This window comes from Canis lupus, chromosome 7 (genome assembly GCF_048164855.1).
Source record: "Canis lupus baileyi chromosome 7, mCanLup2.hap1, whole genome shotgun sequence".
NCBI classification, from domain to species: domain Eukaryota; kingdom Metazoa; phylum Chordata; class Mammalia; order Carnivora; family Canidae; genus Canis; species Canis lupus.
Genome location: NC_132844.1, coordinates 11,472,820 through 11,486,189, shown reverse-complemented (window position 1 = coordinate 11,486,189; position 13,370 = coordinate 11,472,820). Strand labels below are relative to the sequence as shown.

The 13,370-nt window shown below is 32.0% G+C and overlaps 1 long non-coding RNA gene across 1 annotated transcript in view; it reads right to left on the bottom strand.

Moving 5' to 3' along the window:
* Nucleotides 1-7,832: 7,832 nt before the first annotated feature.
* The window catches only part of LOC140636229 (uncharacterized), a 320,561-nt gene continuing 315,023 nt past the window's right edge, over nt 7,833-13,370 (bottom strand). Inside the window, exons 5-6 of the long non-coding RNA XR_012033524.1 lie at nt 11,393-11,456; nt 7,833-7,904 (exon numbers count right to left, since the gene is read on the bottom strand). This is a non-coding gene — a long non-coding RNA (uncharacterized lncRNA). The remainder of the gene's footprint in view (nt 7,905-11,392; nt 11,457-13,370) is intronic.

The window sequence follows — 13,370 nt, the reverse complement described above, 5'->3', positions numbered from 1 at the left end:
TCTTTGTATTTACATTTATGGTAATTAAAGGCAAATGTGAATGAAATTTTTCAGTACACACATTTTGACTTCATTTTTCAGTTCCTTCATTTTACTCTAAATAAGTAAACATATTTAACACCCCCCTTTGGTTCACTAAACTGTGCATTAACTTGTAAAACTTGAGAGGAATTTAATGACCAACATAAACACTCTCTTATTTAAACATTGAATATATCAATCATAACACAGTATATACTTCCTTATGAAGATTAAATGGTACTAGAAATTCCTAATTAAGCCAACAAATTAATATTCTCACTCATTATGCAGTTACCAATGCAGTGTTCCTGTGCTTTTTAACTGCTTTATCTTGTGACCCCCACAGTAATTATTTACCTTTATAAAATTGTACCGCTTATGCGCAGTTAGCTTGATTGACAAAGAGATACTGTTTACTTCAAAATAAATTTAATAAAAAATATTGGAAAATTGGAAAAAATATCAAAATAAAGTGAACCTTATAATATTCTTCACAACATAAAAGCAAAGATAATGAGATGTATCAGTATATTTACAGTGTAATTTTAAATTTGGTGACCTAAATAATCTCTTTGAATTTCCCAATGATTTTGTACTCTGTAGGAAAAAGTCCTAGCTTTTGTGTGACTTATAATTCAAAAATGATTTATATTGCCATTATATGAAACTATAATATCTATAACAACACCCTTTCCTATCTATCTCTAGATTGTGATCCATAGGCTATCTGTAGGGAGTCTCCATATTCAAAACAAAGCTGTGATTCCAGTTAATTAAATGTGCCATTTATGATATCAATTTAGCTAATGTTTATTGATAATTTAAACGAAGGTGATTCAAAAATATATTACTTATATATTTTATATATTTTTTCAATTATACCAATAAGAAAAAACTAAGACCCACATAGATTTGAGATGTATTGCTAGAAATAGTTCAATTATAAAACACAAACTAATGAAATTTATTCTGGGGATCTAATGTGCAATGGGATGATTGTAGTTAACAATACTATATTGTACATTTAAAATTTGCTAAGGCAGTACATTTCTAACGTTTTCATATCACCCCCCCAAAAAAGATCCCGTGTGAGGTGATAGATGCATTAAATAACCTTATTGTGGTAATCATTTCACAACACGTGCATATATCAAGTCATCATATTACACCTTACCCTGTCACAATTTATTTCTCGTTATATCTCAAAAAACCTGGGGAAAAAAATAAATTGAAGTTTTCTGGTGAGGGGAGGAAAGGGCCAGGAGAATTTTATAGGTTTCTTTGCTCCAGTGACCTATTATTTCTAACATGATGAGCTAATACTTTAAAACCTCTTTTGCTTCTCAAACATGGTCAGTTCAAGAGTGTTTCTAAGGCCAGCACTGAGCTTCTAAAGAAGCAAAAGAGTTTCACTTTAACCTGGTATCACAGCATAGGGCTCCTGCTTCCTAGCTGCTTCCTCCATTGTAGCAGATACAGTTTTTGGGAGGTTTGTCACTTTTGTGACACCCTACTACTTCACATATTCTTTTTGCTTTGTCTATCCGAGTTCCTAATGAAGCAGGCAACATGGATCCTAGTCCCATTTGTAGCTTTTCCCACTCAAGAGTGGGTTCTTTCCTTCTTGGAGTGGGTATGTCCAGCAGATTTCTGTCATTACTAGACCTGCTCCACTTTCTCGGTCATTCTCTGTGGCTATAACTCGGAGGCTTCCCAGGCACATTCTCATATTGTCAATTGCTTTAGTCCATTTGTACTCTCTATTTTGTTGAGTTTTTTGTTGTGATGTTCTTCTCCTGGCTAATATTTATTATTTCAAACTTGAAAAGTGAGAAGATGTGGACCCGGGCTTCAAGAATGTTTTTTTTTTAGCATATTGTGATTTTCAAATGAATCATTTAATAACAATATAGGAACAGTGGAAAGTAAGAAGTGAACATGAATGATGAAGATTCAAGGGCAATAAATGTGTTGAATAGATGATTGATTATAAGCTTAAATGAAGTAAAATTAATATCACATAATTCAAGATAATTAGCACCATTTTATTTTATATCTGTTGATATGTTTAGTTTTCACTTTTTTTCAATACAAAGGACAGAGGTTTATATACTATGAAGTCAAATTTTTTTTTTAAGATTTTATTTATTTATTCATGAGAGACAGAGAGAGAGAGAGAGAGAGAGAGAGAGAGGCAGAGACATAGACAGATGGAGAAGCAGACTCCACACAGGGAGCCCAATGTGGGACTCAATCCCAGGACTCCAGGGTCACGTCCTGGGCCTAAGGCAGAGGCTCAACCACTGAACCACCCAGGTGTACCATGAAGTCAAATTATTATTGTGAGATTGTCTAATGTTGGTTGCCTTCATTAGAAAGTGGGTTCAAAAAAACAGATGCTTTCTTCTGTCCTCCCTTCCTTTTTTCTTTTTTTCTTCTTTCTTTTATTTTCATTAAATAACATTTCCCCAGTGGTAATGGGCGTTGCTTTAATGAATGAATACATAAATGAATGAAATTGTAAAATGCATTGTAACATTTAAAATTTGCAGGGTCCCAATCCATAGTCCTTGGATTATGTCTAATTATTCTTCACTTCAGTGTCTTGGAATGTGTGATTCCTTCGGCCTGGAAAGTTTTCCCTAACCCCGTACACAACAGACAGTAGTTTTTGAGTCTTCAGGTCTTAACTTCAATGACGCCTCTCCATGCAGCAATTTTCTGACTCTCCTTTTCAAATTCAAGTCTCGGGCTCCTGTCAGTCCATTCACCATGTTACCTCCAGAGCCGACATTCATACATTACCAATATGGTTAGCAATAATTCCCATTATTATTGTTGTTGGAAAACAAAGACTCAAAGTCACCAGGAGTGTAAAAGCGGGACAATAAAATTATGGATATATGGTATGGATTTATAGTTATTATTGAGTGGCATGTTGTTAATGATAATATATTGTCACTTTTGAAGTTTTTTATGTAAATTTAGTTAGTATCATTGACTGCTTTAATGTAAGTATTGTTTCTACTTTACCTTTTTGAATTCCTTTACTCTAGAAAGTACTTCATAATATACCTTCTGAGTTAAATTTTAGCAAAATGTAAATCACATGTAAGATTTATATATTTCATAAATTTAGTCTTTAATGTATTTTACATGTGATTTACTAAAGAAGCGCATGAGTCATGCCAGTAGTGTCATTAAATATGCAATATTTAATCAATGAAATATTTAAAATAAAAGATAAATGCAAATCTGATGTTACACTCCACAATTTATTTAGTAATTCATTCAGAATATGTATTTTTTATGGGAAATAACCCATAGAAAAGATATAAAAAGAAGCTGATTCAATGAGAAATATTTTCTTTATGCAATACTTCTTAAATTTTTCATTATTATTTGAAGTGACTTTAATATCAATTTAAAGAAAATACAACTTGGAAAATATATTGAAAGCTGTAATAATTGAAATAATAATTTATGGTACTGACAGATGAAATCCAATGTACTGTTATGGACTAAAACAGAAATATTACCAAATAGGTAATTTATTATTAAAATATATGCATTCAAACATCAAAGCAACCAAACTAGACTAATATTCAGAACAAATTTGTTTTAGTTTTTGTTCTTGTTTGGTTCTTTGATTTTTTTTCCTAAAGAACTACATTATTGAACATGTGGGGACAAAATCCGAATAATAAAAGAATGAATCCAAAGATTAAAATCCATACGCATTAGTTCAAATGAAAAGCAATTTGTTTACATGTCCACAAAACTTTAAATTCCATGACAAACTAAACAATGCGCTTTGGGAAAAGAGAAAATAAGAAAACCCTCAGGGTGTAAGCATCCAGACATCTGGTCATCTATGCACATACCTTACTATCACCACAATCACCTGGAAGGTGCTGGTCACAATTCTAAATTTCCCAAAAGAAAATCTTATTGGTCCAGATAACTGAAGTGTTCGAGAAGCAAATTCTCTAAAACAAAGATTATTTTTTGACATTTAGATCATTCCATTATTTCTTCTAGGATTTGTTTTATGTCAACGGTATGAAATGACTTGGCTTTATGTTTTTCTCTATTAAAAAATTATAATATTTTTGAATAGTTCACCTTTCACTCAGCAATTTACAGTGGGTAAACATTCTGTTTCTGGGGTGTATTTCATTGGTCTGTTTATATATACCTATGCCAATGTCATATTTTCTTACTTAAATGTAGATTATAATAAGGCTATTATTTATCTGACAGGGTAATCTTCTTTACAGTTATTTTTTCTCCTGAAAATTGTCTTTGTCATTACTAGAGCTTTTGCTTTTCCAAATAACTTTTTGAATAAAGTTGCAAAAATCCTTGAAAAATTAAGTCAGGATTTTTAGAGTATATTTGGTGAATTTGGAGAAATTTATAAAATGGCAACTTGTTAAATATCACCATATGTATTTCTATATGTATTTATTCATTTTCATTATACTTTAAAATCATTTTATAATTTTCTCCACAAATGTCCTATACGTCTTTCATTACTTATCCTTGATATACTATAGTATATTTTTCTTGTTGTTTTAAATGGTAATTTTTAAAATACATTTTTTATTATTTATTGCTAGTATATGAAGTGCAATTGATTTTCTTTTTTTTAAATGTTATTATCTATCAAATCTAAAGAACCTGCTAATTTATTTTGTGTCCCTTCATTTTTTATGTTTATATTAACATCTATTATGTTTATATTAACATCAACTGTGAATCCTGTTTTTTTTTTTCTTTTTTTAATTTTTCTCCCCTACTTGTTTCTTTTTCACTACTGAATACTTTGACTAGGATAATAATGGTGGGACCAACCTGCCATGTTGTTAGCTCAAATGTACAAGAAACTTATTTTTTTCTTTTTAAAGATTCTATTATTTATTTATTCATTTATTTAGTCATTTATTTGTTTATTTATTTATTTATTTATTTATTTATTTATTTATTTATTTAAGAGGGTGAGTGTGACAGAGACCAAGAGGCATGGGAGAGGCAGAGAGAGGAAGAATGGACTCCTTGCTGAGCAGGGAGCCAGATGCAGCTTGATCCTGGGGTTCTGGGATCATGACCTGAGCCGAAGGCAAATGCTTAGCTGACTAAGCCACCCAGAGGCCCCAAGAAGCTTGTTTAAATAAGTGTTTCCCCCATACTATTTGGTTGTCTACACACACAAGACATAGCTTTTACTCTTACACTTCAGAACGTGTTTGATCTCTCTCAAGGGGAAACTCGAGTTTACTGATCTTCAGAAGCCTAGAGGAGACCTTGCTTTTCTGAATGTTCTGCCAAAAATAATCAGATTGACTATTTTCCAGGGACTTTTCTTATGCATTGTATCAGCTGCTGATTCTGATCTTGGAACAGACAACTATACAGATGTCTAATATTTTGAACTCTGAATTTTTTTTTTCTGGTTTACTTCTCTAGAGATTCTGCTCAATTCCAACTACATCTTATTTATTTTTATAATTTCTTAGAATCTCTGCTCTATTAATGATACTTTTTCTTGTTTATAGTAGTTACTATTCACTTTACTATCATTTTAGAGCATCTCATGTGGGAGAAGATATAGTTTATAGCTTGTATTCTTCCATAGTGAGTCAGTTTTTTCAAAATGTGTTCTCAAAATCACAAAAGTATACTAATCAACCCATAAGATAAAACAGACTATGCTGACAGAGGGATAATTTCGAAGAAACCTGCAGTCTGAAATCCTCTAAGGATGGGGAATAAAAGTTGTCACCAGAAAAATATTTTAACAAATATGGACTTTGAGACTGAAAGATATTTTTATGTTTTCTTTGGCTACTAGTGGGTATCATAAACTATGAATTATTAATGATATTGAGAAATTAGTAGATGCTTATTAGCACTTTCCTAAGCATACTGAATGTATTATTTTATTTAGTTCTCACAAAAACATTAAGAGGCAGATACTATGATTGTTCCTGTTTTTCAGAGGACAAAAGTGAAGCAAAAGATGTGACATACATAATTTTCCCAGAGCACACCATTTAGCTTAGTGTTCTCACTTTCCTCAGTCAGTAGCGATATACCAGAAGAGCTAGTATTGTATCCATGGTCATGCTGGCAAAAAAGCTCTTCTGACTTCACAGTAGGCTTTACACAGCATCACCAAACCCTAAGACCCTACAATATAGTCGATGTCAAAATAAACCCCAGTTTCCCCATCCTTCTTCCTTTGTTGTGCTGAATCTCAATCTTGGCTTTCTCCATGAAACAAATAACACTGTATGTAGATAATGGTGGTATATTCACCATCCTTTCACAAATAGGAATTCTTTATGTATCATATCAATTTAAAGCATGAATAGCACATGCAGTAAGTAATATCACTGCCTAGCATTCTTTCTTTCCCATGAAATGAAGCAGACAGTTGGATTGTGACAAAGGGTTTCAAGTATTACAAAATAGAATCCTTTTGTTTTGAATTTCTTTGATAAGGGGAGTTTCACCTAGGATTTTCTGAGGTTTAGCTTTTGTTTCTCCTACTTAAGGTAAGCCTTCCTGTTACCTGCATGTGATCCCTCTGACACCCAGCAATAACTTCTCATTATCACCACCGTCACAAAACTGAATTATATCCATTTTTTATGCTTCCCTTTCCCAGTGAATTTATATTTTGAAAAAATATATTAAAACTCTGTTGAGGCACCTGGCTAGCTCAGTGGTTGAGCACCTGACTTTGGCTCAGGTGGTGATCCCAAAGTCCCTGGATCCAGTCCTGCATCAGCCTCCCTGCAGAAGCCTGCTTCTCCCTCTATGTCTCTGCCTCTCTCTCTCTCATGAATAAATAAATAAATAAATAAAATGAAATGAAAAACATTTTTAAAAACTCTGTAGCCTAGGACAACATTTAATATTTGGTAAATGTACAACTTTGTTGATAAATTAAGTGTACAAATTTATCTATTTTGGTAGATTCTTCATTTATTCAGTTGCTTATTTAACATTTACTAAGTAGGGGATCCCTGGGTGGCGCAGCGGTTTAGCGCCTGCCTTTGGCCCAGGGCGCGATCCTGGAGACCCGGGATCGAATCCCACGTCGGGCTCCCGGTGCATGGAGCCTGCTTCTCCCTCTGCCTGTGTCTCTGCCTCTCTCTCTCTCTTTCTCTCTCTCTATGTCTATCATAAATAAATAAATCTTAAAAAAAATTAAAAAAAAACAAAAAAACCCAAAAAACATTTACTAAGTAGCTAGTACCTTAGAAAGCAAACTGTGTGCTTGGAAATAAAGATGAATAGCTGGTTTAGGAAAGATGAATAAAACAGAAGAACTGTCCTCAACAAACAAACTATGGAAACTAACCAAATGCAGAGCACATAGTTATAAAAGTAATCGTTTAAATACATTTTTACATAAAACCTTCCATTTTTAAGGTGGCATTACATTTGTAGATATTTTAGGAAGTAGATGAATGTTTAAATACACTTGCCTTTACATAAAAAATTAAGTTCTCTGCATTCTTAGTTTTTCATAACAAATAAACTGTGTTTATATTTATATGAGCAAAGCATAAATAGCTTGGGGAATTGATTTTATACTTAAATTGTACTATATATTGATTTATAAGGGTAAGTGGTCTTCACTGGTCCATTAAGATTGATGACAGTCATCAGTGTGTTGCTGGAATGAATATAAATTTATATTTTTCTTAATAATGAAAAATTACTTAATTTCCAATAGACATAACAAAATATTATGAATTAGGACATGCATACATATACAGACACATAATTTTTATAACCTTCGTTGTTTATTCTTTTTCATGTCTCAGTGTATAAGTACTAACTTCATTCTTTCAGTAACACGATGGAATCTGGAATGTATAAAATTAAGGAAATCATATGTAAAGCCCAAATATTTTATAAAATAGACTTAATAAACCCAATATTATATTGTTAATTTAACTTAAGGTAATATCTATTTAATTCCTCCAATTTACTTATCTCAGTGATAGATCTGAGAAATATTTTTTTCTGTCAGAGGAAATGTTTTCTACTCTCTTCTCTCTAGTTGAATGACCTTGACAAATCACTCAAATTCTGAATTTTTTAGTTCCCTAAAATCAAAAGGAAATTGCAATTACTTTTTTATTTCCTCACCAATATACTTAAGATAAAGCAAGTACATTCAAATGTATTATGGACATTTCCCAATATATTAATTTTTATGTTAACTGTATTACTGTTGTGGATTATCATGCAATGCAAAGATTGAGGCCTATTGAAAAGAGAGTTTAGAAGAGAGTTTGACTTAAGTTTTTTTTTTTTTTTTTTTTTTTTTTTTTTTTTTTTTTTTACTGAAGTTTGATCAAGGAAAGTGTCGGTGTCAGAGGGTGTTCTACTTTGGGGAAAGAAACATTTTTTACAGAGGCTTAGCAGTAGAAGTCCAGCTGGTGTCATGAATTGTTGGACAAAAACAGTTCTCAGAAAAAGAGGGAATCTTTCTTGGTGTTTAGGAGCCATTGGTTGGGCTATCTGTGTTTAGCAAGAGGGCTGGAAAGGAACAGTTGGAGGTGCTAAGTTCATAGAAGGATCATAGTGGAAAATGTAGTTCAGAGCGTATCACGTAGAACTTCCGTTAATACAATAAATAATCAGATATTTTTCGTAAACTCTATTTATCAATTAAAATGATGATTAGTAAAAGATTAATTAATACATATGATAAATTCAAGAGGTTGATTCTTGAATATGGATGGAGGAATGAGTTCTAAGGGGACAGTGTTAAGTAAGAGAGAAACCATGAACAGCATTATGTATAGGGAAGATATGTACACACACACACAAGGGAATTCAGGATGAGTTATCCTTGTGGATGGACAAGTAGAAAAGTTGGGTAAAGTTGGATATTTGAAGAAAGAAAGGAGAGTCTGAGCATTCAAAATAAATATCATTTCATTTTTATAAATGTTAGTTTCAAAGTACATAATGCTATGCATTTACATTGTTCATGAAAGAGTTTTAAATATTTTAAAGTTTTAAATAGTTTTTTTATTATTTCAATTTGCCTATATTTATATACACTAACTTTTAAACTGTGCAACATTGTACAATTAGATATATATTAAAAATGAACCTGGTTTTAAAAATATTCAGTCTTCCCTCTGTGTGTCATAGGGGTACTTAGGTATACAGTACAGCAATTTTTGACAGATAGGAAAAAATCATCAAATTATATTTTTTCACTCATAAAGGTAAATGATTTAGATATCTGCCATTTAAAATCAATGTTCAGTACTCTAAAAAACAAAGGCTAAACTACTTTGCATTTAAATGGCAAGCCATAACTCTCTTACAGGACAATGATGCAGTGGTAAAGGTCATTTTAAATAGATCTGATATTAAAAGTAAATAAACTCAAATATAATACTTGACTAGAAAATAGATCTTTAAAATTAAAAGTGCCATAAAAATAGTCCAGCATGTATTATCCAACTAGAGTTTATAAAGCATCCAAAATTGTGCTCGCTTCGGCAGTACATGTACTATAAAGTGTCCAAAATTCAGGATACCAAACTTTTCAGGGGGAGAGGCAAGAGTTATATTTTGATAGTGTTTTATTTCAAAATTATCTAATATTTACAATCAACAATGGCTCAGAGAAGTGATTCCAAAAAATTATTTAAATATATTCTAAGTAGGAGATTCGGCTCCTCAATCAGAGCTCGGGGCAATCTGACTGCACGTAAAGTTTTCTATCAACTATAACAATTTACTATGTCCTTTAATTTTGAGTTTAGTCTTTTAAATATTTATATGTGAGCCCCCTATTGAGAAATGGTTAAATTAATTAAAGCCAATGAGAAATGATTGCAAGCATACAATTTGAATACACCATTATTTACCTTTTTGAAAGCTGTTTCATTTAAATAATAATGAACAAAGAAAAATATATTTATATGGCTAACTAAAGTACAAACTTAGTAGTTAACACAAGTGAATGCAAAAAGCATACTTGTTTGTTTCTCATGATTTAAGATTTTGAAATAAGGAACAAAAGGCAAATCGGTGTTACAGAAAACCACAGAGACAAGATGAAAAGACAGAAGTTGGATATGTTCCAGCACGACTGCCAATCCATGTCCACATATCCCTTTAGTTGGGTATCAACTGAATGAACTAGTGTATTTATGGTTCTTAACACTGCTCTTCTCATATTAGACTCTCAATAAATCTCCCTATAGACATGTTTTTCCCTTTGGCAGGATATAAAACAAAAGGTTATGCACACTTAAATAAATTAAATGTAATATGCAGTGGCAAATAAATGGGCTTGAAAAATAGCTTAAATAATTTATATTAATATACATACCCGCTATTTTCTAAGATGCATTTTTATACAGTAACTTTAGGTACTGCAGATAGAAGAGTAGAACATAGTTACAAGCACCTATTTAATAATTTCTGTTCCATCCCAGGCTACTCTAAAATAAATAGGGTTGAGGAAATAGGGAAATTCTGATAAAAAGTCCGTTAAAAAGGAAGCATACATTTTCAGTGCTTGAAAATCAAATTCCTTAAAATTCAAGGCTAGCATAGTTTTTAAATGATATCATGCATATATCCTTGTCAAAAGTTCTTCCAAAATATAAGATGTGTTCTATTACCTTCTTCACTTGCAAAATTTATCTCATAAATGAGTCTTCTTAGATCCATAGGCAAAGGATATTCATTTAAATGTGGCATTATATTGTATATTTTTCCAAAGATTTTATTATTTATCTGAGAGAGAGAGAGAAAGAGAGAGAGAGCAGGGGAAGGAGCAGAAGAAGAAAATATCCAGACTCCCGCTGAGAGCAGAACCCAGACGTGTATTTCAGTCCCTGGGCCCTGATATCCCGCCCTGAATGGAAACCAATAATCAGACGCTTAACGTACTGAGCTACCCAGGTGCATCTATTGTATATTTAACTTTAATATTAATTTTCTATATCTAAAAAAAACACTTGGATGGTTTATTTTCAGATTAAACAAAAATATATAACAATAGTACTAAAATGTATAATTAATTAAATGCTTAGTGAATGTATGCCAGCCACCCCAAGTTATTTATTTTTTTATTACTTAATTTCATGCATACCATACCAATCAGAAATATCATCATTAACATTTCACTAATGGGAAAACTAACATATATGCAAGTGCTCTAGGCCACACAGTGAGAGCTATCCAAATTAAAATTCAAGCAGGACTTTTTGAACTCATTGTTCTTACACTATCCACAGATGTTTTTCAGCTAACATGTCAGATATTAAATCACATATGCCAGGCATAAATTTTATATTTAGGCAAATTCACTAACCTGGGCTTCCAGGCATCATCTGGGACTCAGAGTTGTAATCCTCTTGATACATCATGCCAGTTCTCTATTGGGGAATGTCAGATGATAAAATGACAGGACACCTTTTACACTCTGGCCAGCCTGTCATTTATTCTTTTCACACATACCACACTAGGTTTTGTTTACTTTAAAGATTTCTTTATTGAAAACTTGGGATAATTTCAGAGGGGAGAGATAATTTTTTCACTGACTTGTACTTTTCCATGTGTCCCAGGGGGAGTAGGTACTTAAACACCTGACACTCAAGATATTTGTTTTGTTTCATTTTTTTATATGATTTCTATATTCTCAAAGTTTAAAAGACAAGGTTCTGAATGACTATATGTAACTATTTAATAATCCATTTCAGGCATGGTTATGAGAACTGGGCTTTCTACACCTAGAATTGTGAGTAAAAACAGGTATACTCTAAAATCTCCCAAGTGTCCTAGGGTAAGTACATATAAGAGAATGATGGGAACTTCTCAAAACTAGATGGTTTTTGTGACCCATTTCTGGAGAAATTTGAATACTGTACTTCAGCAGTAGAGAGTGGATTTGCTTTTTTGAAAGTTTTTCAGCAGCAGAGCACCCAGGACTCGAGTCATATAAGACTTTGAATAATGTAAACGGTTTTAATTAAAATGTGTTTAAATATATAAAACCACAGAATATGAATATATATCTTTATATGTTTATATAATGAAACATATTTATTAATGTAAAACAAGGAAAACCATAAAGTCAATGACATTGAAATTTGCAATATTGTCTTAAGGTAACAATTACCTTACTTATTTCCTTCCAAATGTCTGTTGGTACCCTCTATCACGTGTGATTAAATTCTTCCAACTTTTCTCTTTTTTGAATTACTATGAACTATTATGTTCCTCAGTGGCCATCAGTTAGCAAAGGTTTTCTTTTTGAGTCTACTTCTGTACTTTCTCATCAGTCTACACCCATTTACATATTTACATTGTGTTACTATAATGCTCTAAAAAATATGTAAATTTGGGCACTGAGGTAGCATGTATACACGTACAAGGTTTTCTTTTAGATAATCCCGAATGTATTTATGTATGTTTAAGTTAGAAAAATGAAAGCCTAAAATGAAATTATTATCATAGAAAACTTGTAAAATCCCAGTTTGGAGAAATGATAGAGAACACAGTCCCCCTGTTGTAATTCTTCAGCACAATACAGAATATAGCTTCTTAACTTTTTTAAACTTTGAACTGTAGAAAACAATATATATTTTCTGTAAATTTGATAATGCAAATAGTACTGTGGCAAACAAAACATTTTCAAACATCAGCTATTAATTAATCTTTCAGTAGAAAATAATTATTAATTTCAAAAACAATTCTCATATATATATCCTCCAAATATTTAGTGTTGACTCTATCATAATGCCTTTTACGCTTTGTTACTATCATATCTTGGCTTAGTCATATCTCTAACACCAAAATGTGTATTCTTCAAGGGCAAACACCATCAATGTGAAATAGTACCTAGCTTAATATCTGACACAGAGTTGACCTTAATTAAATATTTGTTGAAGAGTTAGTAGATAAACTTTTTGAAACAATACACATCAAAGCCTTGTAGAAGGGCTTACTATAAATTTTCTCTTTTTATTTTTATTTTTTTAAGATTTTATTTATTTATTCATGATAGATCCAGAGAGAGAGAGGCAGAGACAAAGGCAGAGGGAGAAGCAGGCTCCAAGCAGGGAGCGGGACATGGGACTTGAGCCCAGGAACCCAGGGTCAGGCCCTGGGCTGAAGGTGGCCCTAAACTGCTGAGCCACTTGGGCTGCCCTATTTTCTCTGCTTTTTAAATAAACATCTGATTTTTAATCTGTCTGTATTATAATCTCCTTTGCTCTGTAGTTGGTAAATTCCAACATAATAAATCCTTAGTTACCTATTCCATCTCTTAGTAGGTTAAAGAAATTAAT